Source organism: Ranitomeya variabilis, chromosome 4, assembly GCF_051348905.1.
Source record: "Ranitomeya variabilis isolate aRanVar5 chromosome 4, aRanVar5.hap1, whole genome shotgun sequence".
NCBI classification, from domain to species: domain Eukaryota; kingdom Metazoa; phylum Chordata; class Amphibia; order Anura; family Dendrobatidae; genus Ranitomeya; species Ranitomeya variabilis.
The window spans coordinates 144,355,647-144,379,538 of NC_135235.1; positions in this window are offsets into that span (position 1 = coordinate 144,355,647).

Sequence of the window (23,892 nt, forward strand, 5' to 3'; positions counted from 1 at the left end):
GATGGTAACAAATTGCAAGCTTTCGAGACTACTCAGATCCCTTCATCAGGCATAGCCTGATGCCTGATGGAGGGACCTGAGTAGTTTTGAAAGCTTGCAATTTGTTACCATCTTTTCAGCTAGCCATTAAAAGGTATCAACCACTGAGGAATCTCAATTCTAAATATATTACTTTATGAGGTAATATCTCTGGAACACTTCCATGGATTCTACTAATTGTGCGATTGTTTTTTCATGACATATTGTACTTCTTTTCAGTGGTAAAAATTATTCAATATGACTTGCCTTTATTTGTGAAAAAATTATTAATTTGCCAAAAATGTTGAAAATTTCACAATTTTCAAACTTTTAATTTTTATGCCTTTAAGTCAGAGAGATATGTCACACAAAATACTTAATTAATACAATTTACCAAATGTCTACTATACATAAGCACAAAATTTGAAACATATTTGTTTTTGCTAGGAAGTTATAAGGGTTACAAGTTGACCAGCGGTTTCTCATTTTTCCAACAAAATTTACAAAACCATTTTTTTCAGAGGCAACATCACATTTGAAGACACTTTCAGGGGCCTATATGACAGAAAGTACCCCAAAGTGGCATCATTCTAAAAACTGCACCCCTCAACATGTTCAACACCACATTTAAGATGTTTATTAACCCTTCAGATGATTCATAGGAACTGAGGCAATGTGGAAGGAAAAAAAACATTTAACTTTATTTCTCAAAAATTTTACTTAAGACACAATTTTTTTTAATTTTCACAAGGATATCGGGAGAAAATGAACTCCAATACTTGTTGTGCAATTTCTGTTGAGTTTGCCAATATCCCATATGTGGAGGAAAACCTTTTGACCTTTTGAATGTAAAATTTGCTAGAATCAAGAGCGGACGCCATGTCGGGTTTAGCGAGCCGGTGATGTGCCTAAACAGTGGAAACTCCCACAAGTGACCCTAATTTGGAAACAAGACCCCTCAGGGAACTTATTTAGATGTTTTTTGAGCATCATGAACCCCCAGGTCGTTCCTCACTTAATTTAATAACAAAATTAAATTAAAAGTCACATTTTTTCCACAAATATCATATTTTAGCCCCCATTTTTTTATTTTAACAAGATAAACAGGAGAAAATGGACCCAAATATTGTTTTGCAATTGCTCCTTAGTATGCTGATATCCAATGTGTGGAGGAAAACCACTGTTTAGGCACACGGCTAAGCTTGGAAGGGAGTGAGCATCATTTAACTTTTTGAACACAAAATTGGCTGGTAATGAGAGTGGATGCCATGTCACATCTGGAGAGCTTCTGATGTGCCTGAACAGTGGAAACCCTCACAAACTAACCAATTTTGGAAACCAGACCCCTCAAGGAATTTAGCTAGATTTATGATGAGTAGTGATGAGCGAACGTGCTCGCCACTACTCGTTACTTGCCCGAGTATCAGTGTACTCGGTGTACTCGTCGAGCACCGAGCATTTCCGGAATTATTCGGCAGTAACTGGTGTCTCCACCCAGCATTTTTGGCAGACTTTAGAGACCCAATCACACTACAGGGATTGTCTGCCAGTCCATGAAATGCCACAGCCATCTTTGTTGTGGTCGTGCAGTGATTGGCTTTGCCGCACAGCATCATCCCTAGTATAAGAGACCTGGGAGAGCTGCTGCCGAGATAGGGTCAGAATCGTGGTTTTTATAGTTATTGTAGGTCTGCAACTGTTAAATCCACTACTCCTGAGAAACCAACAGTCCTTTTTAGGGCTAATTCGTGGGTCCCGATATTGCATCGCTAGGTAAGCAGGGCACAGCCTATCCACATCAGTGCAAGGCCTGCAGGCACTGTATGTGTGTACATTGCTCCCACTGCATCCCTCCCAAAGCTCCATAACTGTCTACTGCTGCAGCTTCCTTACTATAAACTTAGTTGCATTTTGTTTCCCAAAAAATTCACCCCCAAAAAACAAAAAATATACAGTCTGTTTTGTCAGACTGAGGCCTGTTGAAAAATCATAGTTTGTTAGGAATATGTAGCAAAGTTGTGTGTGCTAGCCTTGTGCCACAGTTTTTTTTGTTTTAAATTAACCCACAAAGGCCTCATATATCTGCGAGCTCCAAGTTTTTGCATTGTAGGCCGTTTTGCCACTGGTTTTGCTGTCTGTTACTCTAATTATATACAGCACTATTTGACATTTTAAAAAACAGGCCACATATTTGCCAGTGTGGTATTTCCATGACAGCCCTCATATATCTGCATGATCCAAGTTTGGTCATTGCAGGCTGGTGTACCCCTTTTTTTGCTGTCCGATACGCTAATTCTATACAGCACTATTTTGCTTCAAAAAATATAAAAAGGTCACATATTTGCCAGTGTGGTATTTCCGTGACAGCCCTCATATATCTGTGTGCTCCAAGTTTGGTAATTGTAGGCCGGTGGACACCTTTTTTTGCTGTCTGATACTCTAATTCTATACAGCATTATTTTGCTTCAAAAAAATTTAAAAAGGCCACATATTTGCCAGTGTGGTATTTCCGTGACAGCCCGCATATATCTGCGTGGTCCAAGTTTGGTCATGGAAGGCCGGTGTACCCCTTTTTTTGCTGTCTGATACTCTAATTTTATACACCGCTATTTCTCTTTAAAAATATAAAAAGGACACATATTTGCCAGTATGGTATTTCCTTGACAGCCCGCATATATCTGCGTGCTCCAAGTTTGGTATTTGTAGGCCGGTTGACCCCTTTTTTTGCTGTCTGATACTCTGAGGCCATGTTCACATGTTGCAGATTTTATTGCAGATCTACAGGGTTTTTGACGCTGCGGATTTGCAGCAGTTTCCCATGAGATTTACAGTACCATGTAAACCTAAGGAAAACCACATCTTGCTGAAAAAAGGTGTGGAAATGCTGTATCGTTTTTTCCGCAGAATGTCAATTATTTGGGCGGATCTGCAGCGTTTCTGCACCCATTGTCGGGCACATCTGCAGCAAAACCGCAGATGTAAAAAAGATCTGCTGTTTAGCTGCTGATGAAATGCTGCAGATAGGTAGGAGGGAGTGTGTGGGCAGAGAGTTGGCTTTGACTGTGCATGTCTGTGTGTGTGCGGGTAGAGTCTGCGAGCTGTCATTGGGTCTGTGGGGGTCTGCTGGCACATCTGCAGGGCTGTCTGGGGTCTGTGCGGGGCTGTTGGGGGTCTGTGTGAGGCTGCCGGGGGTTTGTGCGGGTCTGCCGGGCTGTCAGGGATCTGTGCAGGGCTGTCGGGGGTCTACCAAGGCTGTCGGAGGTCTGTGTGGGGCTGCTGGGGGTCTGTGCAGGGCTGTCGTGCTGTCAGGGGTCTGTGCAGGGCTGCCGGGGGTCTGCTGGGGCTGTTGGGGGTCTGCAGGGCTGTGCTGCAGGCTATGCTTGCTACAGTGACAGCGATTGACACATTAGCCAATGATGGGACAGTAGTAGTCCCATCTTCCAGCTAATGTGTTGAATGTTAAAAAAAAACACAAACACACATACAGTACATATACATACAATATATAACAAGTACATACAACATACAACATACAGTACATACAACATACAACATACAGTACAGCCAAAAAGTTTGGACACACCTTCTCATTTAAAGATTATTCTGTATTTTCATGACTATTAAAATTGTACATTCACACTGAAGGCATCAAAACTATGAATTAACACATGTGGAAGTACATACTTAACAAAAAAGTGTGAAACAACGGAAAATATGTCTTATATTCTAGGTTCTTCAAAGTACCCACCTAATGCTTTGATGACTGCTTTGCACACTCTTGGCTTTCTCTTGATGAGCTTCAAGAGGTAGTCACCGGGAATGGTCTTTGTTGTGAATTCTGCTCTTGTGTTCCCTCCGGTGGTTGTTGGTAGTAATGCAGTTGTCCCTGGGTTGCAATCCTGGGCAGGTGTCCCTGCTGATTGCAGCTCTGACTGGGATATTTAGGTGTGCAGGATTCATTAGCCCTTGCCAGTTGTCCATTGTTCTTGGAGGTTTTGCATCTCTGTCTGGTTCCTCCTGCCCTGCTGCCAAATCAGCAAAGATAAGTGTCTGGTTTTGTTTCTACAGCACACATGCTGTGTGCTTTACAATTCAGTACTATTCAATGTTTTTTCTTGTCCAGCTTAGACTGTGTTTGGATATTTCAGTCAAGTTGGATTCTCTGGAGATGCAGATATACATTCCATGTCTTTAGTTAGATGGTGGAATTTTTGTATTATCTGCTGTGGATATTTTTAGGGTTTTAATACTGACCGCTTAGTATTCTGTCCTATCCTTTCCTATTTAGCTAGCGTGGCCTCTTTTGCTAAATCCTGATTTCTGCCTGCGTGTGTCTTTCTTCTAATACTCACAGTCAATATTTGTGGGGGGCTGCCTATCCTTTGGGGTTCTGCTCTGAGGCAAGATAGAATTCCCATTTCCATCTATAGGGGTATTTAGTCCTCCGGCTGTGTCGAGGTGTCTAGGATGTGTTAGGTACACCCCACGGCTACTTCTAGTTGCGGTGACAGTTTAGGGTTTGCGGTCAGTACAGGTTCCACCTACTCCTGAGAAAGTCTCATGCGGCTCCAAGGTCACCGGATCATAACAGTACAACTGGCCAACAATGAGTTAAATGCATCTCAGAAGAAGGGAAGAAAGAGCCATTTTTTTTTCTGTAGCCTGCTTTGTCTTTTCTTCCCTCTTTTTCTCTGGGTGGCTGAGGAGTCTTGTGCTAGCATGGATGTTCAGGGATTAGCTTCTCGTGTAGACCAGCTTACTGCTAGGGTACAGGGTATTTCTGATTATATTGTTCAGACTCCAGTTTTAGAGCCTAAGATTCCTACTCCTGATTTCTTTTTTGGGGACAGGTCCAAATTTTTGAGTTTTAAAAACAACTGTAAACTGTTTTTTGCTCTGAGACCTCGATCCTATGGTGATTCCATTCAGCAGGTTTAAATTGTCATCTCCCTGCTGCGTGGTGATCCTCAGGATTGGGCATTTTCCCTGGAATCTGGGAATCCGGCCTTGCTTAATGTAGATGCCTTTTTTCAGGCTTTAGGTTTATTATATGATGAACCAAATTCTGCGGATCAAGCAGAGAAGATCTTGTTGGTCCTGTCTCAGGGTCAAGAAGCGGCAGAATTGTATTGTCAGAAATTTAGAAAATGGTCTGTGTTGACTAAATGGAATGATGATGCTTTGGCGGCAACTTTCAGAAAGGGTCTTTCTGAATCCGTTAAAGATGTTATGGTGGGGTTTCCCACGCCTTTCGGTCTGAGTGATTCTATGTCTCTGGCTATTCAGATTGATCGGCGTTTGCGGGAGCGCAGAACTGTGCGCGCTGTGGCGTTGTCCTCAGAGCAGATGCCTGAGTCAATGCAGTGTGATAGGATTCTGTCTAGAACGGAACAACAGGGATTCAGACGTCATAATAGGTTGTGTTTTTATTGTGGCGATGCTTCTCATGTCATTTCAGTCTGCCCTAGGCATACAAAGAGGATCGCTAGTTCATTTACCATCAGTACTGTACAACCTAAATTTTTATTATCTGTGTCCTTGATCTGCTCATTATCATCATTTTCTGTCATGGCGTTTGTGGATTCAGGCGCCGCCTTGAACTTAATGGACTTTGAGTTTGCCAGGCGTTGTGGTTTTCCTTTGCAGTCTTTGCAGAACCCTATTCCTTTAAGGGGCATTGATGCTACACCTTTGGCTAAAAATAAGCCCCAGTTCTGGACACAGGTGACCATGTGCATGGTGCCAGCCCATCAGGAAGATTGTCTATTTCTGGTGTTGCATAATTTACATGATGCTATCGTGCTGAGTTTTCCGTGGTTGCAGGCACATAATCCTGTGTTGGATTGGAAGTCTATGTTTGTGACTAGTTGGAGATGTCAGGGGGTTCATAATGATGTTCCTTTGATGTCAATCTCCTCTTCTTCCACTTCTGAAATTCCAGAGTTTTTGTCTGATTTTCAGGATGTATTCGGTGAGCCCAAGTCCAGTTCCCTTCCACCGCATAGGGACTGTGATTGTGCGATTGACTTGATTCCAGGCTGTAAGTTTCCTAAGGGCCGACTTTTCAACCTGTCTGTGCCTGAACATACCACCATGCGGAGTTATGTTAAGGATTCTTTGGAGAAAGGACATATTCAGCCATCTTCTTCACCGTTGGGGGCAGGATTTTTTTTTTGTTGCTAAGAAGGATGGCTCCTTGAGACCCTGTATTGATTATCGCCTCTTGAATAAGATCACGGTCAAGTTTCAATACCCTTTACCTCTGCTTTCCGATTTGTTTGCTAGGATTAAGGGGGCTAGTTGGTTTACTAAGATTGACCTTCGGGGGGCATATAATCTTGTTCGTATTAAGCAGGGTGATGAATGGAAAACTGCGTTTAATATGCCCGAAGTCCATTTTGAATACCTTGTGATGCCATTCGGGCTCTCTAATGCTCCATCTGTTTTTCAGTCCTTCATGCACGATATCTTCCGGACTTATCTTGATAAATTCATGATTGTATATTTGGATGACATTTTAATTTTTTCCAATGATTGGGAGTCTCATGTGAAACAGGTCAGGATGGTATTTCAGATCCTTCGTGATAATGCTTTGTTTGTGAAGGGGTCTAAGTGTCTCTTTGGAGTGCAGAAGGTTTCTTTTTTGGGCTTAATTTTTTCTCCCTCATCTATAGAGATGGATCCGGTTAAGGTTCAGGCCATTCATGATTGGATTCAACCCACATCTGTGAAGAGCCTTCAGAAATTTTTGGGCTTTGCTAATTTTTATCGCCGTTTCATTGCTAACTTCTCCAGTGTGGTTAAACCCTTGACCGATTTGACGAAGAAAGGCGCTGATGTGACGAATTGGTCCTCTGCGGCTGTCTCTGCCTTTCAGGAGCTTAAATGCCAATTTACTTCTGCCCCGTTGTTGCGTCAACCAGATGTTTCTCTTCCGTTTCAGGTTGAGGTTGACGCTTCTGAGATTGGGGCAGGGGCTGTTTTGTCTCAGAGGGATCCTGTTGGTTCCTTGATGAAACCGTGTGCCTTCTTTTCCCATAAGTTTTCGCCCACTGAACGCAATTATTATGTCGGCAATCGGGAGTTGTTGGCTATGAAGTGGGCGTTTGAGGAGTGGCGACATTGGCTCGAGGGAGCTAAGCACCGTATTGTGGTCTTGACCGATCATAAAAATCTGATTTACCTCGAGTCTGCCAGGCGGCTGAATCCTAGACATGCTCGATGGTCCTTGTTTTTTTCCCGTTTTGATTTCGTGGTCTCGTATCTTCCGGGTTCTAAGAATATTAAGGCTGATGCCCTCTCTAGGAGATTTTTGCCTGATTCTCCTGAGTTCCTTGAACCGGTCGGCATTCTGAAAGAAGGGGTGGTCCTTTCTGCCATTTCCCCTGATTTACGACGGGTTCTTCAGGAATTTCAGGCTGACAAACCTGACCGCTGTCCAGTAGGGAAACTGTTTGTTCCTGATAGATCGACTAGTAGAGTGATTTCTGAGGTTCATTGTTCTGTGTTGGCTGGCCATCCTGGTATTTTTGGTACCAGAGATTTGGTTGGTAGGTCCTTTTGGTGGCCTTCTTTGTCACGTGATGTGCATTCTTTTGTGCAGTCCTGTGGGACTTGTGCGCGGGCCAAGCCTTGTTGTTCCCGTGCTAGTGGGTTGCTTTTGCCTTTGCCGGTCCATGAGAGGCCCTGGACGCATATTTCTATGGATTTTATTTCTGATCTTTCAGTTTCCCAGAAGATGTCTGTCATCTGGGTTGTTTGTGACCGGTTCTCTAAGATGGTCCATTTGGTGCCTTTGCCTAAATTGCCTTCCTCTTCTGAGTTGGTTCCGTTGTTTTTTCAGCATGTGGTTCGTTTGCATGGTATTCCGGAGAATATTGTGTCCGACAGAGGGTCCAAGTTTGTTTCTCAGTTTTGGCGGGCCTTTTGTGCTAAGCTGGGCATTGATTTGTCTTTTTCTTCCGCATTTCATCCTCAGACAAATGGCCAGACCGAGCAAACTAATCAGACTTTAGAAACTTATCTGAGATGCTTTGTGTCTGCTGATCAGGATGATTGGGTGGCTTTCTTGCCATTGGCCGAGTTTGCCCTTAATAATTGGGCTAGTTCGGCTACCTTGGTTTCGCCCTTCTTTTGTAATTTTGGTTTTCATCCTCGTTTTTCTTCAGGGCAGGTTGAGCCTTCTGACTGTCCTGGTGTGGATTCTGTGGTTGACAGGTTGCAGCAGATTTGGGCTCATGTGCTGGACAATTTGGTATTGTCTCAGGAGGAGGCTCAACGTTTTGCTAACCGTCGTCGGTGTGTTGGTTCCCGGCTTCGGGTTGGGGATCTGGTCTGGTTGTCTTCCCGTCATGTTCCTATGAAGGTTTCTTCCCCTAAGTTTAAGCCTCGGTTTATTGGTCCTTATAGGATTTCTGAGATTATTAATCCGGTGTCTTTTCGATTGGCCCTTCCAGCTTCTTTTGCTATCCATAATGTCTTCCATAGATCTTTATTGCGGAAATATGTGGTGCCCGTTGTTCCCTCTGTTGATCCTCCGGCCCCTGTGTTGGTTGATGGGGAGTTGGAGTATGTGGTTGAGAAGATTTTGGATTCTCGCTTTTCGAGGCGGAGGCTTCAGTACCTTGTTAAATGGAAGGGTTATGGCCAGGAGGATAATTCTTGGTTTTTGCCTCTGATGTCCATGCTGCTGATTTGGTCCGTGCCTTTCATCTGGCTCGTCCTGATCGGCCTGGGGGCTCTAGTGAGGGTTCGGTGACCCCTCTTCAAGGGGGGGGTACTGTTGTGAATTCGGCTCTTGGGTTCCCTCCGGTGGTTGTTGGTAGTAATGCAGTTGTCCCTGGGTTGCAATCCTGGGCAGGTGTCCCTGCTGATTGCAGCTCTGACTGGGATATTTAGGTGTGCAGGATTCATTAGCCCTTGCCAGTTGTCCATTGTTCTTGGAGGTTTTGCATCTCTGTCTGGTTCCTCCTGCCCTGCTGCCAAATCAGCAAAGATAAGTGTCTGGTTTTGTTTCTACAGCACACATGCTGTGTGCTTTACAATTCAGTACTATTCAATGTTTTTTCTTGTCCAGCTTAGACTGTGTTTGGATATTTCAGTCAAGTTGGATTCTCAGGAGATGCAGATATACATTCCATGTCTTTAGTTAGATGGTGGAATTTTTGTATTATCTGCTGTGGATATTTTTAGGGTTTTAATACTGACCGCTTAGTATTCTGTCCTATCCTTTCCTATTTAGCTAGCGTGGCCTCTTTTGCTAAATCCTGATTTCTGCCTGCGTGTGTCTTTCCTCTAATACTCACAGTCAATATTTGTGGGGGGCTGCCTATCCTTTGGGGTTCTGCTCTGAGGCAAGATAGAATTCCCATTTCCATCTATAGGGGTATTTAGTCCTCCGGCTGTGTCGAGGTGTCTAGGATGTGTTAGGTACACCCCACGGCTACTTCTAGTTGCGGTGACAGTTTAGGGTTTGCGGTCAGTACAGGTTCCACCTACTCCTGAGAAAGTCTCATGCGGCTCCAAGGTCACCGGATCATAACAGGTCTTCCAACAATCTTGAAGGAGTTCCCAGAGATGCTTAGCACTTGTCAGCCCTTTTGCCTTCACTCTGTGGTACAGCTCACCGATAACCATCTCGATTGGGTTCAGGTCTGGTGACTGTGGAGGCCAGGTATTCTGGCGTAGCACCCCATCACTCTCCTTCTTGGTCAAATAGCCTTTACACAGCCTGGAGTTGTGTTTGGGGTCATTGTCCTGTTAAAAAATAAATGATTGTCCAACTAAATGCAAACCAGATGGAATAGCATGCCGCTGCAAGATGCTGTGGTAGCCATGCTGGTTCAGTATGCCTTCAATTTTGAATAAATTTCCAACATTGTCACCAGCAAAGCATCCCCACACCATCACACCTCCCCAATGCTTCACGGTGAGTACCAGGCATGTAGAGTCCATCCGGTCACCTTTTCTGCATCGCACAAAGACCCGTTGGTTGGAACCAAAGAATTCAAATTTGGACTCATCAGACCAAAGCACAGATTTCCACTGGTCTAATGTCCATTCCTTGTGTTCTTCAGCCCAAACAAGTCTCTTTTGCTTGTTGCCTGTCCTTAGCAGTGGTTTACTAGCAGCTATTTTACCATGAAGGCCTGCTGCACAAAGTCTCCTCTTAACAGTTGTTGTAGAGATGTGTCTGCTGCTAGAATTCTGTGTGGCATTGACCTGGTCTCTAATCTGAGCTGCTGTTTACCTGCGATTTCTGAGGCTGGTGACTCTGATAAACTTATCCTCAGAAGCAGAGGTTACTCTTGGTCTTCCTTTCCTGGGGCGGTCCTCATGTGAGCCAGTTTATTTGTAGCGCTTGATGGTTTTTGCCACTGCAAAATATCATCTCACATATAAAACAGCAGCAGGTGAAATTGACTTTCTGGACATAAAAATCATGTCATGTGCAGATGCGAGCATTCAAACTGATGTTTTCCTGAAGGAAACATTGGTTAACTCACTGCTTCATGCTACATCTGCACACACATCATCAACCATTCATGCAGTACGCATTGGTCAATTTCTGAGAATGAAACATATCTGTTTCACGGATGTTGTCATTGAGGGCCAGGCTCGGTACCTGAAGCAACGTTTTCAGGATCGGGGCTATAGCATGAGAACCATCAAAAGGGGGTTTGCTCGTGCAAGGGGAACCCCTCGCTGCCAACTCCTTGCTAAAATCAATCCCATTGAGTGTAGTGAATCACCCCTCTGGTGTATCATGACATACAACATTCAATGGGATATGATTAGACAAATTATGGACAAACACTGGCCCATATTGCAAACTGATAGGACACTTAAAGGGATTCTACCCGCGAGACCACTCCAAACAGCTAGGAGAAGTCGTAACCTGAAGGATTAATTGGTTAAGAGCCACTATGTGGCGAGACCAACAAATCCTTTCGGGGCAGGTCTGCAGAGATGGGGATGCTATCCATGTGGATCCTGTGTGGCTTGTTGGAACATCGTACGAGCCACTACTTTCACATCAGCGGATGGAGGTAGGGACTATATATCATGTAGCACTAGCTACGTGATATATTATGCGGAGTGTACATGTAACCTAATTTACTTTGGCCTTACCTCTCGGGAGCTTCGGATCCGAGTTAGTGAGCATGTCAGGGATATTAGAGCAGCCAGGGATGTAATGGATATCTCTGATTTAAAGACCATCCCGCGGCATTTCAAGCTACTTCACAACTGTGATCCACAAGCACTTAGTGTCCGTGGCATTGACAGGGTGCATCTGGGCATTAGGGGTGGTGACCTCAAAAAAACACTGGCCCAAATGGAATGTTGCTGGATAGTATTTTTGGGTACTATGTCACCTCATGGATTGTATGGGAAGCTTCCTTTGAATAGATACTTATTCTCTCTGAAGCTGGTAATATCAGTTCCTTCTCTTTTTCCTTTTCCCTTTCTTTTTCTTTTTTTCCTTTTTTGCTGTCTCCCCTATTTTTAATATTGGTTGCTGTTTAGTTATTTTATATTTTTTATGTCTATGTTTAGTGTATATAGATTGGACCTCTGACGATGTAATTTCACCACTCGAGGGATTCTTTGTTAATCTGTCTATCTCCAGCACCACTCAGGACAAAATGTGATTTCCCACAAGGATCAGAATATGGACTGAACAATATATTGATCTATGGATGAATATTTCTAACTCAGTATTTTGCTAATATATAGATCTTTGTATATTGCACAATGATTTGTCAGCCAACAGTCTGTTCTATGTATTAGGGCATAAATCTGTTGTGGGTCTCTTTCACTGTGGTGGTTTGCTGAATATAAACAGCATATTTGCCCAAACCCTTTGCCAGGATCCAAAATGGCAAATAGGAGCGGCACTGATTACAATCAGCTGAATGGGCATAATAAAGAGTCCCTTAGTTTCAGCAACTCACACAATCTTCTGGGGAAGCAAGAAAATTGCGAACCATACGACGGGGCTACGGTTTCAGCAGACGCCATATCCACATGGGTAAGCACTACATGTAGCACCTTCTTCAAGCACTATGCACTTTAATGCAGTGGCAACACTTTGTTGAAATAGGTATTTTATATTGGGACCTTGTTATTATCCTAAATTATTATGAGACTTGTGATATGTTATACCGCATAGGCATTTACATCTTATCAGGTGCATTTTATGCACTGAGTGTCCCCTTTCTTTTGCTACTGGGTGCAAATAATTATATATATATATATATATATATATATATATACATATATATATATATATATATATATATAAAATATGTCTTATATTCTAGGTTCTTCAAAGCAGCCACCTTTTGCTTTGATGACTGCTTTGTACACTCTTGACATTCTCTTGATGAGCTTCAAGAGGTAGTCACCGGGAATGGTTTTCACTTCACAGGTGTGCCCTGTCAGGTTTAATAAGTGGGATTTCTTGCCTAAGGCTAGGTTCACATTGCGTTAGGGCAATCCGTTTAGCGCTAGCGCTAGCGGATTGCGCTAACGCAATGTTTATTTAGGGGCCGCGTTCAGGGGTCGCGTTAACGTCCCCGCTCTCGCAGATCCCCGATCTGCGAGAGCGGGGAACGGACCTCGGGCGCGCCGCGGACGCTGCAAGCAGCGTCCGAGGCGCGTCACAGGAGAACGGCACATCACTAGCGCGAGCCGAAAAAGGCACGCGCTAGTGATGCGCTGCAGGCAAAATTTACATTGCTGTCAATGGGTGCGCTAACGGACCCGTTGCACGGCGTTAATTGCGACATTTTCACCGTGCAACGCTGTCCGTTAGCGATCACCCACTAACGCAATGTGAACCTAGCCTAGCCTAGCCTAGCCGGAAAGAAGCAGGGCGCGTCCGAGGGTGAGTATATACCTAATAGGAATATACTCACCCTCGGCTTCTTTCCGGCAGCCTTCCTTCCTAAGAATCAGCCCTTCCAGGACCTTCGGTGACGTCACGGTGACGTTGCGGCTTTTGATTGGTCGCACGAGCGGTCACATGGGCGGCCGCGCGACCAATCACAAGCCGCGACGTCACCGCGACGTCACCGCAAGGTCCTGGAAGGCTGATTCTAAGGAAGGAAGGTTCCCGCTTAGTACCAGGGCGCATCAGATGGTAAGTATGGTGATATTTTTTATTTTAATTCTTTATTTTACACTTAAATATGGATCCCAGGGCCTGAAGGAGAGTTTCCGCTCCTTCAGACCCTGGGAACCATTGGAAACCCAATGCACTGCATTGGGTTTCGAGTTTCGGCCGACCCCGACCCCGACTTTTTTATAGGATCGGCCGATTTCACTCGACCCGACTTTTGAAAAAGTCGCGTTTCGTGAAACCCGACCCGATCCTATAAATGTAAAGGTCGCTCCACCCTAGTCCCAACCCCATTTATAAGGCAAGAAATCCCTATTATTAAACTTCACAGGGCACACCTGTGAAGTGAAAACCATTCCCGGTGAATACCTGTTGAAACTCATCAAGAGTTTGCAAAGCAGTCATCAAAGCAAAAGGTGGCTACTAGTGTTGAGCATTCCGATACCGCAAGTATCGGGTATCGGCCGATACTTGCGGGTATCGGAATTCCGATACCGAGATCCGATACTTTTGTGGTATCGGGTATCGGTATCGAAACAACATTAATATGTAAAATACAACATTAATGTGTAAAATAAAGAATTAAAATAAAAAATATTGCTATACTCACCTCTCCGACGCAGCCTGGACCTCACCGAGGGAACCGGGAGCCTTCTTTGCTTAAAATGCGCGCTTTTCCTTCCTTCCGTGACGTCACGGCTTCTGATTGGTCGCGTGCCGCCCATGTGGCCGCGACGCGACCAATCACAGCAAGCCGTGACGTAATTTTCAGGTCCTTCTAGGCATTCAGTATTTTAAAATTACGTTCCGGCTTTGTGATTGGTCGCGTCACGGTCACATGGGCGACGCGACCAATCACAAGCCGTGACGTCACGGGAGGCAGGAGACGCGCGCATTTTAAAATGCGCGTGTGTCCAGCCTCCCGTGACGTTACGGCTTGTGATTGGTCGCGTCGCCCATGTGGCCACGACGCAACCAATCACAGCAAGCCGTGACGTAATTTCAGGTCCTTCAGGATTTTAAAATTACGTTCTGGCTTGTGATTGGTCGCGTTGCGGTCACATGGGCGACGCGACCAATCACAAGCCGTGACGTCACGGGAGGCAGGAGACGCGCGCATTCACAAGCCGTGACGTCACGGGAGGCTGGACACGCGCGCATTTTAAAATGCGCGCGTCTCCTGCCTCCCGTGACGTCACGGCTTGTGATTGGTCGCGTCGCCCATGTGACCACGACGCGACCAATCACAAAGCCGGAACGTAATTTTAAAATACTGAATGCCTAGAAGGACCTGAAAATTACGTCACGGCTTGCTGTGATTGGTCGCGTCGCGGCCACATGGGAGGCACGTGACCAATCAGAAGCCGTGACGTCACGGAAGGAAGGAAAAGCGCGCATTTTAAGCAAAGAAGGCTCCCGGTTCCCTCGGTGAGGTCCAGGCTGCGTCGGAGAGGTGAGTATAGCAATATTTTTTATTTTAATTCTTTATTTTACACATTAATATGGATCCCAGGGCCTGAAGGAGAGTTTCCTCTCCTTCAGACCCTGGGAACCATCAGGGATACCGTCCGATACTTGAGTCCCATTGACTTGTATTGGTATCGGGTATCGGTATCGGATTGGATCCGATACTTTGCCGATATCGGCCGATACTTTCCGATACCGATACTTTCAAGTATCGGACGGTATCGCTCAACACTAGTGGCTACTTTGAAGAACCTAGAATATAAGAGATATTTTCAGTTTTTTCACACTTTTTTGTTAAGTATATAATTCCACATGTGTTAATTCATAGTTTTGATGCCTTCAGTGTGAATATACAATTTTCATAGTAATGAAAACTTTTGGTCTGTAATGTATGTATATATATAAGAATAAACTTTTTGTTTCTCCAGCTATGGATAAGGGATTGAATGTATGCAATATTGTTACTGAAGAAATCTGGAACTTTTTAATGGATAAATAAAAGGTATATTTTACTCTACTATTGGACTGATCGCTGGAGAAACAAAAAAGTTTTCTCTTTACATGTGTGGATTTGTCCCAATCCGTTTTCCATGTGAACTGTAACCACAGGTTGGATGTATTCCTGTTTCTTCAAAGCGGTAAGCTGGCTTTGCCAAAAACTCATATATATATATATATATATATATATCTATATATATATATATATATATATACAGTATATATATATATATATATATATATATATATATATATATATATATATATATATATATATATACTGTATATATATACACAACTATACACATCTCTATATAAAGATGTACATTTTGGGGCACTTTCCTTCAACAATCCCCCTGTTGTCGAGAATACAAAATTGAAATTTGAGGGAAGTGTTGTGCTGGGATTTATTTTCCTTATCAACCCCAGTTATATCTTGTGACAGTTCAGGATGGAGTGAAGCATAATTCTGCACTTAGGTACCTAGACATCATCCAAAATTCCATCAGCTCTTCCCTGCTGTTCACCGTAACCTAACATTTCCATCCACAGAGTACACCTTCTTCTTTCTTGGAGTCTAATTGCAGTCTTCAGTCTCTTTGTTCCGTTTTTTTCTGCGTTCATGTCATTGTCAAGCTTCAGGTATCTGCCTATCCCAAAGCCATCTTTCTCCAGCTGTGACTGGTCAGACTCTGGAACGGCTTCACCCTCACAGTCCATAGGTCAGTTAACATCATCCTCTGTGCACCCGTCACCCTGCCAGACTTCACGTTTCTCTCCTAGAGCTTGATTCAGCAGAATTTTGAGTATGTTTGGCATGATGAGACTGCTGAATGTCACAGGTTTTTTTTTCTGAGCCTTGCACACTCAGGCACTGGAAACGACTTGATTCAGGCACTGGACATTACTTTCATCAGACATGCATCACACAAGACTTCCATCAGGCTCTTCTCCTGTGGTCTTGATTAAATATCGTTGATGAGGTTCCTCCATGGTTAGATACGCAGATCTTTACTAGGCAGGTCAGAATTTCTTGAGTAGGGAGTGATATCACAATACCTACATTGACTGCTGGAAAGAACACTGCCTAATTCTAACCAATATTCAATCCATGCCTTATGAACTTCACCATTGCTAGGGCTAAAGAGGCAAATACCTTAGAAGGTGTGGGGACCTGTCCCTAGAGAACCTTACTCTTTTCCCCATTCACACAAAGCACATATTACAATTCCATAATGCATATAGAGACTTAAGCAAAAATAGCATGGCTGCTAATGATCCATAATGCATATGCAGATCATTGATCCATGTGCAGATGGAGTTATCTACCGGCTGTAAATGCATGAACACCTTCACATGAACACACTTACTGAGTATTTTCATGTACAGGTAGTCCTGCACTTACACTTAAAGTTTCTATATGCTCACATATGAAATTTACTACATAGTAACTGATCAATTTAAATAACATCATTATTTATATGCAATATATATATTCGATTCGGGGTAAAGGGCTGGATTTTTCTTACGTCATTAACCCCTTTCTCTGGCTGAGTTAATGGTGGTCAGCCTGACTTCCGTGCAGTTTGTGTCCAGTCTTTTTATCCTCCTGCAGATTACAAACAATCCAATATACATAAAATAATGGCCAGGAGGAAAATGACAGGAATAGGTAGCTTTGGGCTTTATTATGGTCTCCTTCTCATGGCTGAAATCTGAGAGGAGATGTTTCAGGTCAGCGCCAAACTCAAGAGGGATCTTCTGGAGTATCTCAGGTGTATCTGGGCATAGGTCACAACTTCTCTCTTGAGTATTAGGTGTCCCTCTACATCGATACCTAAAATGGGATTAAGGGAACAATACGCTCCTGGGAGTTCTCCCAGTGCAGTTAATAATCATTCTGGCACAGGATAACTTTCCTTATTTGATGCTTCCCTGTCCCACCAAACTCACTGATTCTTTACTTCAGGGTGACCTTCCCCTGTTAACCTTTCTTGAGCTGCCCAGTAAGTCAGCTAATGTCTCGACTCCCCTGAATCCCACAAAGTTAAATGCAATTTTTGTTTAGTATGATCCTAGCCAATTGCTTCTAATTCCTATACAGACACCCCATACCAGTTTTCCACAATTCAAAAGAGTAACATACAACCATCGCAGGAAAACCCTAGGAAAACTAAAGGTAAAACTAAGGTACACTAACTTTAGTTGTATCCTGCATCAGGTCTTAAACAAAACCATGTTATCCATCCAAACTTCATGGTCGAAGCACACAGCATAACTAGTGTTGAGCGATACCATCCGATATGCATAGGTATCGGTATTGGATTGTATCGGCCGATATCCAAAAAATATCGGATATCGTCGATACCGATACCCGATACCAATGCATATCAATGGGACACAAAGTATCGGAATGGTTCCCGGGGTCTGAAGGAGAGGAAACTCTCCATCAGGCCCTGGGATCCATATTCATGTATAAAATAAATAATAAAAATAAAAAATATTGATATACTCACCCCTCCGGCGGCCCCTGCTCTTAGTGGTGCCTCCGTTCTTATTAAGAATGCAGAGTTAAGGACCTTCGATGACGTCGCAGCTTATGATTGGTCGCGTGACCGCTCATGTGACCGCTCACGCGACCAATCACAAGCCGCGACGTCATCGAAGGTCCTTCACTGCCTGCATTCTTAGGAACGGAGGCACCGCTAAGAGCCAGGGCCCGTCCGAGGGTGGGTATATCAATATTTTTTATTTTTATTATTTATTTTTTACATGAATATGGATCCCAGGGCCTGAAGGAGAGTCTCCTCTCCTCCAGACCCTGGGAACCATACGCACCGCACACTTCCGATTCCGATTTCCGATATTACAAAAATATCGGAACTCGGTATCGGAATTCCGATACCGCAAGTATCGGCCGATACCCGATACTTGCGGTATCGGAATGTTCAACACTAAGCATAACACAACACTCCATCGTGTACGTCCTTTATCTGTCCATGCTTCTCCGCCTTTCTTAGCTCACATAACAACATGCTTTTTCTAATCCAAAATGCACAAAAAAACAAAAAACATTTTTTTAAAACAAACAAAATTAACTGCTGAACATCAAGGCCTAGGTTAACCCACACCTCTCTACCTATCTTGGTTCAAGCAACAAAATCAGAGCATCCATGCATGTGGCTCTATTATTAAAGGAACCAGAAAAACATTAACACCCTTAGGAAAACTAAATGTAAAACTAAAGTACACTGTTTTTATTTGTATCCTGCATCATGTTTTAAATAAAACCATTTTATCCGTCCATACTTCAAGGTCTAAGCAAAGAGTATAACACGACACTCCATTGTGTACGTCCGTTATCTGTCCATGCTTCTCTGCCTTTCTTAGTTCATGTAACAACAACCTTTATCCAATCTAAGGGTACCGTCTCACATAACGATTTACCAACGATCACGACCAGCGATGCGACCTGGCCGTGATTGTTGGTAAGTCGTTGTGTGGTCGCTGGGGAGCTGTCACACAGTCAGCTCTCCAGCGACCAATGATGCCGAGGTCCCCGGGTAACCAGGGTAAACATCGGGTTACTAAGCACAGGGCCGCGCTTAGTAACCCGATGTTTACCGTGGTTACCAGCGTAAAAGTAAAAAAAACCAAACAGTACATACTTACATTCCGGTGTCTGTCCCCCGGCGTTCTGCTTCTCTGCATTGTGTCTGCGCCAGCCAGAAAGCACAGCGGTGACGTCACTGCTGTGCTCGCTTTCCGGCTGGCCGGCGCTCAAAGTGCAGTGAAGCAGAACGCCGGGGGACAGACACCAGAATGTAAGTATGTACTGTTTGTTTTTTTTACTTTTACGCTGGTAACCACGGTAAACATTGGGTTACTAAGCACGGCCCTGCGCTTAGTAACCCGATGTTTACCCTGGTTACAAGCGAATGCATCGCTGGATCGCTGTCACACACACCGATCCAGCGATGACAGCGGGAAATCCAGCGACGAAAGAAAGTTCCAAACGATCTGCTACGACGTACGATTCTCAGCAGGGTCCCTGATCGCTGCTGCGTGTCAGACACAGCGATATCGTATGGATATCGCTGGAACGTCACGGATCGTACCGTCGTAGCGACAAAAGTGCCACTGTGTGACAGTACCCTAAGATGCACAGGAAAACTGAAGAACATTTTAAAACAAACAAAATTAACTGCTGAACTTCAAGGCCTAGGTGATCCCACATCCCCTTCCCTATCTTAGTTCAAGCAGCAAAATCAGAGAATTCAAGGATGTGGCTCTATTATCATGCAATCTCTGTTACTCTTATCATTATGAATTCTATGGAAAACTGGAGCTAAAAATTAAAGTACCAGCAAATACACCTAATTTACTTCACAGGGAGTCTGATATAAAACAGAAAACAACCAACATACCAAAAAGTTGATCCTGTTATAATTGCATTTACATTGCACCTCCTAATAAAGCCTTTCTGCCTCCTGTATGATCCTCACTGGTCTAACAATACATTTAAATTACAAAAGAGCAAACTTAGCAAATAGAAAAAGAGTAAAAGAAGCTAATACAAACAATCAATCAGAAAGACTAGAGGCCAGTTTGAAACTCTGATAAACTGAGTTTACATCAAGGCCTCATTAACCTTCCTGGTTGTAATCGGCCATTTTGAAGTGTCTGCACATGGATGGGCACAAGAGACTGAGAGAAAATGTCATTATGTCTGGGTAAATGCCTGTGCTCCCTGAAACTATTGCTAGGCCAACAATTTCTTGCAATATGTCCTAAGTGACCACATTTAAAACATTTCACAGAACGACATTTCCGCTCTCTCATTGTACCTAGCCATTTGCATTACCTTGCAATATGGCCGGAGCCAGCACAGGCATAACAACTAACACATGCCATGCCTAATTTAGAGCCTTCAGTCTGGAACTTTTAAACTCTTCCATTATTAAGGATGCACTCTTAGCAATGTTACGTTTGCATTTTCTTTGCAATTTAGACAGCACTTAAATTTTGAACTTGAGAATATGTGTACATGAATTCCCTATAGAAATAATTTTATTTACAAATATCTAAAAACACCTTCCAGTGGTTTTATGGCAAAAAATAGCAAAAAGATGCTTTGACCAAGGTCTATCGCATACCCTTTGATAGGCCTTATCTATCTCCTGCCTTATTGTGGAGGTTGGCACGCTAAATATACGATTTTTTGGCGCCCCCACTCAATGTAGGCTGTCCCTCACTGCAGAGATGAAAAAAGCAAAAAAATTGTCAAAAAAAAAAATATAAGTAAATAATCAAAACCAAAACAATAAACAGTCTCATTAGAGTAGTAACCTTTGGGTTTCACCCTATACAGTTGCTCCAAATTCATATTGGTACAGGAAATGGTAAATACAAGGCCAATACATGTTAAAATGATCTTTGATCTTAATGCAGCATAATTTGCTTATTCAATAAATCTGTTGGGTATGCTTCCAGGCTACTAGATGTATATGCAAATTAACACTAATACATAAATTCATCCTATATCACATCCACTCAATAGGAACCAATATGAAAGATCACTTACTAGATGCAGGATGCGCCCCATCCAAGGTGTAAGCACATACCTGTCATTACATTTTTTTATTGGATCAAAATTTGATAAAATATTTGATCCATCCCTTATTCCTTCACTCCCCCCTTTTTGCCCTTCACAGGGCACAATTGTTCGGGGTTCTGAAACAAATAGAAGGTTGCCAACACATTTGAAAAATCATTGATGATATTTTTCTGACTAGTAATCAGTTGGGAACTAGTTTCCAGTTCCACACTGAACTGATTAATATTGGCATCACTAGCTGCTGCCATGTCCTTCACAGCTTTGATCTCAGCCCCAGACTGAGTCAGCTGTGCTTCCATATCAACACAGTGATTTTTTATTTCTAGCAGTTGTGATTCAAGCCTAGAAATCTGCTTTTCTCTGTCCACATTATACTGATCGGTCTCTGCCAGTTGTGTCTGTAAGGCACACACTTTCTGCACATTAGTCACACAACACTGGCAGTGGAAATTTGGGGAATCTGTCTTACACATGGATTCCTCATAATCACAGATCAGTTTGGCTAACATCTGCCGTCATCTGCTTGACTTATTCAAAACCTGTCTATGTAAATGCTATCATGCCCACATGCTTGTTCCAACAGCAATTCTGCAGATTTGGGTATGGTGGAGGTTACTGTGTGACATTTACTGTGCTTTGCTAATCTTTCAAGGGTCAATAAGTCCATACTCACGCTTCCTGAAGCCATCTTAGTCGTCCTCTTTGACCCTTCTCTGCTGTTTGAAAAGGTCCTTTTATCTCTCTAACTCCTTTTCCTGACCAGCTGGACTTTTGCCTTGACAACAACTATGACTCTTTGGAAGAATGGACTGGTAAAGATCACCCCAAACTCTCAAGGATTATCAAGCAAAGGAAAAAGAAAAAAACATTAAAAATCAGAAGATTGGGCTCTCTGTTACTGATTTTGTTCAGTGTATAGCTTGTGTTGAAAATTTGCGTCACCTGTCTGAGCTATCAGCACTCTGAATGCACAAAATTACACAACAGTTCACCCTGTATTAATGTAATTTGTCCATGTCCCTCCGGCCTGATCAGTTCACAGACGATGACCAAAAATTCACATAGCAAAACATGAAAAACAAAATCTAAACAGTGGGCTGTAGCTTGCCAAAATGTTATAGGATGGGATTCCCTCCCAAAAATACTAAACCTTATAGTTATCAAAGGGGGACTCTCCCTTCATCTCTATTGAGGTCCGATATTAACTATTAACGCCGAACTTAACTATTAATAATTAATATCTACTTAATAATGCCTCAATGTTATCTTTTTCTTGTATTATATACTAGCTGAGACAAAACAGTGTATCAATAAAGGATATTCATTACACACACAAGTCTACAGTCTATTGCATACATGTATATTTATACCCAGGTTGGCGACAATAAATATATGTATATATATATATATATATATATATATATATATATATATATATATATATATATATACATATATATACACATATACTGATACTAGAGTGCTAATACATTAATATCACAACAATATCACACAGTAAAAATCCAAAATTAACTGCCCAAATTACCCAAATCACACATGCAATATCAGCCCTCCCACCTATGCCTCACTATCCCTAATGAGGTATGTGGGGTTAATAAACTGAAGTACAGGGTCTAGTATGAAAAGGGGTTACAGTGTATACTTAGCCACCATGTGTGTCCATGATCATTCCAGGAGAGCAGAGAGGCAACAGAGGGCCAAACACATGTCTTGTCTATTTTATGTGTCCAGCTAAAAGAGGTGTGTCCAGCCCCAAGTGTCACTATGATGTCACAAGTCTATTGTCCACTGGCAAAGGTAAATCCCCTCAATCCTGAATGGAGCCTGTTTTATTAGCACATGGCAGCTCTGTTTAACAGCAAGCTGGAGGAGGGGGCTTCTGGGAACACATGTGGGAGAATTATCTAATATATAAAGCTGAATGTGTGTGTGTGTGTATGTATGTATGTATGTATGTATGTCCGGGATTGGCATCTGAACCGTAGCAGCTACAGCCACAAAATTTTGCACAGTCACACGTCTGGACCCCGAGAGCGTCATAGGCTATGTTGTGAGGTGAAATTTTAACCCCGCGCTTTCCAATTCACCAAACAATTTTGCCCCTATCTACATAATGGGGAAAAAGTGAAAGGAAAAGTGTTGGAGGCGTCGCAGCTACAGGCACAAAATTTTGCACAGTCACACGTCTGGACCCTGAGAGCGTCAAAGCTATATTGTGAGGTGAAATTTTAACCCCGCGCTTTCCAAGTCACCAAACAATTTTGCCCCTATCTACATAATGGGGAAAAAATGAAAGGAAAAGTGTTGGAGGCAAATTAACAGCTGCCAGATGTGAACAAGGGGGACTTAAAGAATGACAGCGATGGCACCAAAGAGTATATACTGTACAGTTGCTAAGGTGGGGCCCCAACATGGGATAATCACACCACCACGGGGATATGAACACACACACAAAATGCGCCACACACTACCACGTGCTCGAACACATATACCACCCTCAGTGCACATTTCACCACACATACACCAACCTCGCCACATAAAAGTAGAAACACAAAAGTCGCCGCTCAAAACTCGCCACGCGCAAAACTCTCCACATGCAAAACTCGCCACACGTGCAAAACTCGCCACACGCAAAACTTGCACACGCAGAAAAATTGCCACACGCAGAAAAATTGCCACATGCACAAAAGTTGCAACACATGCAAAAGTTGCCTCACACAAAACTTGCACATACTCAAAAGGCACCACACTTAAAACCCGCCACGCGCAAAACTCGCCATGCGCAAAACTTGCTGCACACAACTTGCTACACTAACCTGTCACATGCAACTCGACACACAAAAAGTTGCTACACGCATGTCGCCACACAAAACTCATCTCACAAAAGTCCCTACATGCATGTCGCCACACGCAACTCAACACACACAACTTGACACACGAAACTCGCCCTAAAACACACACAAGTCTGGTATCCTTCAAAAATAAAAATCTGATTAATAAGCAGACAAACTACAAGAGCAACAAATGTACCATATAGGAATCCGGCAGCTGTCAGTCACATGACCAGTCTATTATGTGTATGTGTGAGCTAATATATACTGCCAGGGGGTGGGCTTACTGTTGGCTGGGGATTTATCAGGCTGCCATT